General features: G+C 45.0%; 1 protein-coding gene across 6 annotated transcripts in view; it reads left to right on the top strand.

The window, feature by feature from the left end:
• SAMD4A (sterile alpha motif domain containing 4A) overlaps positions 1-6,533 on the top strand; it is a 217,033-nt gene that overhangs the window by 164,918 nt on the left and 45,582 nt on the right. The gene's annotated exons all lie outside the window — the stretch shown is intronic.

Raw genomic sequence — 6,533 nt, 5'->3', positions numbered from 1 at the left:
TTTCTTTCTTTCTTTCTTATGCAGTGACTTGCAGACAAATGAGTCATGGCCAATGCTGATAGGATCTGCCGTTTGCACGAACTTTCCTCAGTCTGCCCTGTTTGTAAAGACTGAGCTGCTCCAGCCTTCTACCTTGTGGGTCATGGGCTGCCATGGCCGGGGAACCATCAATAATTCAGCAAAACAAACCACAGGATCTTTTTTTAAACCTCTCTTCATGCAGAACTGTAGCAGTGCTTGCTTTCTCTCTCCCTTTTCCTTTAATACCCAAAGACACCTTTCAACCTTTTTCTCTGCATCTGTTTAAGGGACATGAAAATAACCACTGAGACTCTCTGACAGTGTTTTAAGCCTGATAACAGATTTGCATACAGGTGATAAAGGCCTTCTGTGCAGCATAAATAAATGTTCCGGCATTGCCCTGTCAATCTACCCTTTTCTAAAGATACTTACAGGGAGATAGAGATTTCCAAATTATCCATGATAGGTTCAAGGAGGATACGTGTGTTCTGTATTTTTAGACGCCAGTTGTTCAAGAGCTGGGAAGTCCTTAGGGAAAGACGCTCATCAAAGACACACTAATAACAATTTTAGATGGAAAAACAGTCACGAGTCATGCTTCTGGGACTCTAATGCTGAGGGGAGGCTCTGAGAGCACTCTCTTTGCTGGCATTAATTGTCCTGAGGTTTTGCTGTTTCTGATCTTTTCCTTGAAAAGGGTCAATGTTGACATCGGAGGCTCTGTACCGAGTCCCCTCCCTGCCATGGAAGCCTGACACAGAGGTATACCCTCAGGTGACCAGAAAGGTGCCAGTTATAAGAGCACACCAGGCTGAAAAATGGAACCTGTCAACTAAGGGGAATGAAGCGACATGAAACTGCTTCCCTGTGCATCTCTTCCTCTCAAGCTGCTTAGGCCTGCATCCTGCCCGTCCCACCCCACCCCATGATGGGTCCTGTGCTGAGTGCCCAGAGCACGTGGGAGGTGTCCTGATGTTTTCCTCTCATGATACAAATGGGTCTTTACAGGTTTTTAACAGGCAGCAAAAACAATGGCTTATTTTGGCGCAGAGGGAGATGTGTGTCCTCTTTCTCTTTCACAGTTTTCAGGAAAATATGTCATAATTTTGGAGACCTAGCAAAACCCATCTGAGTTTATGCTACATGGCTATATGCTCAAGCTGCTGAGCCCCAGGTGATGGGTACAAGCAGGTGAGGCTGAGCCATGCTTTAGGTAAGCCAGCAGGGCATCTGTCACTGGGGTATCGAAGTCCCTGAGGGACCAGGAGAGGCAGAGACAGCCGTGGCTGTGGACTAGCTTCTTTCTAGGTGAAGAGTCTGGATGGCGTCTTTCCAAGAGTGTACGTGTGGTTCTAATTGGTAACTGTGGGACGGAGGCCTTGGCCCTTATATTGAAGGGTAAGGAGGGTCCTTTGGGAAGGCCGTTCACCAGGATACAGACTTCTCCCAGAGAGGAATGCCGGTTCCACTGACTGGTTATGGGAAGTTTCTTTTCTTTCTTCCTTTTACTTCCCTTTCTTTTCCATTATTTATTTATTCCTTCCTCCCTCCCTTCCTTCCTTCTTTCCTTCTTTTTTTGGGGGGCCTTATGCACACCTTCAGCATTCTCTTAAAGTAGGCAAAGGTGTGCTGATTACATGCTGGCCTTTTGAGGTGAGAAATGAGTAAAAAGAGCATGTTTTTAAAGAGAAATGAATGAGGTAAAAATTGAATAAATGTCCTATCCCTGTTTTAGAATAAAACCCAAAGTATTCCGAAGTTCAAAAGATATCCCATACACTTAACTGTGTAAGCTTCTTCAATTCCTCCCTTTAGAATTGATAAGAATTGTCTCCTTGGAGCTTCTTCAATCAGAAAGGGACCCAGACAAGATCTAATGTCCAAGATTTTCTTAATAGGCCCAAGGTGTGTGCTCAGAAAATGGGCTCTTTGGTGACTGGACGACTCTCTTCTATGTGTGTCCACTTTCTGCTGACCTATTGGACTGTACTTCTCCCAAAGAATTGGATTGGGATTTAAAGTGTAAAGTCCTTAGTAAATTAAAGGGCAAAACATATTTGAAGGAAGGAAAGTGAGAGACAGTGAAGGATTCTATTTGTGGGAAAAGTATATTTGCAATTCAGCCAATATGCATAAGTTGTGCAGTAGAAACATCTACACCTGAAAACAGCAGGATTCCAGCGTCAGGGGCCAGTGTTTGTGAAATCCTAGTGCCCCTACCCCAGCCCTGCCTTGCTGTGTCCTCAGGGGGTGGCCTTCTCAGGCCGCCACCATCGGAGACTGTGCAGGATGGCCTCCCAGGAGAGGGCCAGAGGAGCAGTCCTTAACGAGCCTGTGCCAGGAGTGTGTCATTTGATTCCCAGGTCCCAGAGCAGATGCCGGGTTAAACTTCCAAATTAATTCATACTTTCTGAGAAATGAAATGTGACATCCAATGAAGTGCTTTTAAAAAGAGCCAGCTCTTCCTCTCGGATCCACGTCCCGTTCTTTCTTGTGACCAGGCCCTTTGGCAGGCGTGTCAGCCCTTTTTACACTGCGTGCTGGTCCACCTCAGGCTGCCATCCTCTAATTGCTATTTTTCTAATTTTTAAATGCCCCGTTTACTGGAACAACAAGGAATCTGTAGTAGAAATTGGAGGAGTTCCAAACCTCCAGGGGATGCATGTCAGTCCTCACCCCACACCTTGGGGAAAGAATGAAAAGTCACCATAATTGAGTTTAATTTAGTGTGAATTCATCGTTCTTGCCAACAGCTGTGCATACCTTGCTGAAACACTGCGTTCATCCATTCCTTCCTTTTCATCTAGACAGAGGAGCCAGGCTTGGCTTTGAATTGTCCCTTAGAAATGTGCCTCTTGGGTCAAAAGTGTGGAAGAAAGCTCACGGCCCAACATTCTTGCTCTTTTTATGCTTTCACAAACACCAGTCTCCCCCCTTTCTGTCTTGGTGGCAGCACTCCCTGCCAAGGATTGTCACTAAGTTCTCTCCCAAGTAAACCAACTCCGGCTCTCAGAGGATTAGCATCATCTGCCTACTTTGCTTTGTTTTTCCTTTTATAGTAAATGTGTATCCGGAAGGTTTAAGTCAGCTCCGAAGCACAGATTGCCTGTCCCCTGGGATAAGGGTCTCAGACGAATATTTCAGGCTAAGGAAAGAATGGAATCAACTACTCCACTAGAAATTAACACGCAGAAGTGAGACCCTGAATGGGAATATGAAAATTCCCCCCTTTAACATTGCCTGTGGAGGTTATTGGTTATACATGTTTGAACTACATGTACTGGTTGTGGTTTCTAAATTCAGTTGTCCTTGTTCTTTGCAAACACTTCACTGTGATTTATCCGAGGGGAAAGAGTCTTGATTCTGAGTCGGTGCTCACTTATGACATCCTCCTTTTTCTCGGCATCACGCAAGTGAAATGTTCTCTCTTACCTCCTCTCACACAAAGCCTTCAGGTGGCCAAGAGGGCAAAACAAACAAACAAACAAACATGCTGATAAATTCCTAAAAAGAAGAGAAAATATGGAGGAGAAGTCCATTGGTGGAATAAGCATATTTACCCTCATATTAGCATCATGTCCTCAGAAATGCAGAAAGGTTATCAAAAGGCTAGGGCTGTTGATGGGTGATGTGGCCATGTTACACGGGAGCAGAGAGAAGGGAAGGTGGGTCGATTAATGGGTCTCACTTTTGTCCACATTCAAGTCAGTTGAGTTTTTTGAGCACCTGCTGAGAGAGGCTTTGCTTGGACTGGCTGTTGGGGAGACAGAGGCAAGAAAGATTGTTCTTGCCTCAAGGGACTCACTATCATGCGAGCAACAAACAGATACCTGATGCAGGTGCACAGCTATGAAAACACCTTGTCTTGGAGACTTGCCCTGGGTTGGGGCCGGCACCGAGGAGGGCCCTGAGTCATAGTGGAGGGAAACCAAGAAAAGTTCCCAGAGGAGGAGAGGCCTGGAGCTGAGTCCCAGAGCATGACCACAGGTTAGCCAAATACATAAGGCTAGGGAAGGGCATTCTGTGCAGAGGGAACAGCATATGTGAAAGTGTGGTGATGAGACAGCTGGACCAAGTAGTCCAACAGCTTGAGTGTTAAGGGCACATAAGAAAGGGGTCTGGAGAGGGAAAAACCAGATGCTAGGCTTCGCGGAGGATTTTGGATCCTGACATTGGTAGAAGCTATTGAAAGAATTTCAGCAGTAGAATGGCTTGCTCAGATTTGCATACCAGAAATAGGACCCTAGCAGCAGTGTGGAAGATAAATCAAAGTGACAAGGACAGGGGATCATGGATTGGAAATGCCAGCTGAAAGGTAGAAGATTTCAGTAATTGAGGAAAATGAAATTGGACCAAGGCAGTGAGAATGGAGACCAGGAGTGTGTTCGTGGGATCCTGGTCAGATAGAATTGAGACCGCTCTGAGATAAATGTATGCTAATAGAATGTAGACAGTGATGGAGTGCAAGGAATTTAGGATGATGCCCAGGTTTCTGCCTGGGACATCTGCATAGCCCATGGGGTCATCTATAGGGAAGAGTATATATGAGAAGAATCAGACTGGGTGGGCAGCATGGGGCAGGGTGAGTGAGTGTGGGGACCTGTAGAACATTCCAGTGGAGGTGTGCCAGCCAGGACCACAGTGTGCCATGTTTTTCTCTGACCCAGTCTTTTTAAGAGCCCTAGCTCCTCTCCTCACCTGCACAATTTAAGCATTATGCTTACCTGTAGTGAAGTTCATGTGGAGGACTCTATTCCGATTTCTGGCTAGCAAAACCCCTAGCTTTGGGCTCCTAAGAGTGAGAAGGTCCATGATTTTCTCATCGCAGTTATCAGTGTGAGAGAAGTAGAGATTGAGGGTCACTTTCTCCTGATATGAGCTTTAGCCTTACCATTACAAATTAACATTAAGTAGTATACTTTATAATGTGTGGCATTGTGTTATTACAAAAGCACAGAGGTAACTGAAACTGTTTATATAGTTTGTATACATGTATGATAGAGGTAAAAAGGAAACCTTTGACTCCAGTAACCTTGATAGAAACATAGCAATTAAGAGTGGAGGAGACCAGTGACTACGAAAATATGCTCAGTTTGCCTTTTCTAAGGAGTCTTTCTTAGATGAAGCTTATGTAAACTTTTGTTTTGTCCATAACAAAGGAAATATATCGCCTACCCTGAAATAGCCAGTTTGTGGTTTTTCGTTTTTGAAATGTAGACCTTTGAACCTTTTGCCTGTCCCAGAATGAGATTAGAAAAATTATTGAGAGGGCTGGCCGAGTGGCTCAGTTGGTTAAGAGCTCCCTCAAGAGTTTGAGCTCTGAGCAACAGTGGTTCAATGCCCAGCCTGAGCTGAGTTGTCGCTGAGCTGCCAACAGGTGGCAGGATGGCTCAGCTAAAAAAAAAAAAAAATTATTGAGAAATGTGACCTTTTTTAAGAAAAAAGAACCCATCAGAAGCCTTTGTAAGAAAGTTTGGGAATACAGGGTCACCAAGAGGAGTGACAGAGTGGGAGTGACACAGCTCTGTGTGTGGCTGGGACACTTTTCAGCATGGCTGTCATGGGAACGAGTCACTATTTTCTGAATGTTGACTTTCTAGGCACTGTGTTGAATTCATCTAACGTAAATGCCAAGATTTAGTAAATTTGCTTTACTTTCTTTATTCCCAAATGTCAACATATGACCTGCACAGATAGGTCCTAATAGGCTCAGACTTACGCTATCTCTTCTCAGGTAGGCTGAGAGTCCTGATGTCTTTGAAAAGTAAATCCCTAAGGTTCCTCCCAATCCTAAAGGTTCTGAGATTTGTAGCCACCATTCCTTACCAAGCATGTGGCGTGCTTTAAGGACTGTTTCGGCACACAGAGGGCAGCTTTGGATGTGAAACGCAGCCACTATTTAACATGCAAAACAGGCAGCGTGTAGAGCATCACTTATGAATGTCATAGCTAATGGAAATTACCAGGAAAAATTTAGTCCCTCTGTTTGTATCTAATTCTTCTAAGTGGGTATTTTACCCCAAAGTAGGCCATCTCTGTGCCTCCTGCGACCTACACATGCTCCCCACGAGTATGTACCCCCTCTTGGAAGCTAGCATGGACACATCCCAGGATGGAGGAACACACTTATAGCTACACAAGGACCAGAGATTAACACGTCTTCTTTCCTTTGCTCAGAGGCTGGAACAGAATTGGGCTCCTGGTTCTGCTCTGACCAAAAATAAACAGTGTTCAGTAATCTTGACAGTGTTGCTAGACTTCTGCTCTTCGTTTTTGAAAGGAAGAGTTAGTCCCTTCTCACACTGAAGAGTTAGTCCCTTCTCACCCCTCAGTTGGTGTTCCTCTTTTCTCCCTCAAAGAGCACAGATGCAGTCATGTCTTGAAGAGTTGTCTGAGATTAGCCTGGCTTTCCGTGGTGAATGGGAGTTTCTCTTCCAGCTGCAGGTACCAGGACCACTATAGGTGACCACCACCTCTTTCTTATGGAAAACGAGGCTGTTCATGTTTCTCTC

This window comes from Hipposideros armiger, unplaced genomic scaffold (assembly GCF_001890085.2).
Source record: "Hipposideros armiger isolate ML-2016 unplaced genomic scaffold, ASM189008v1 scaffold_5, whole genome shotgun sequence".
Classification (NCBI taxonomy): Eukaryota; Metazoa; Chordata; class Mammalia; order Chiroptera; family Hipposideridae; genus Hipposideros; species Hipposideros armiger.
Note: the sequence above shows the minus strand (reverse complement) of the source record. Positions and strands in the feature narration are given on the sequence as shown.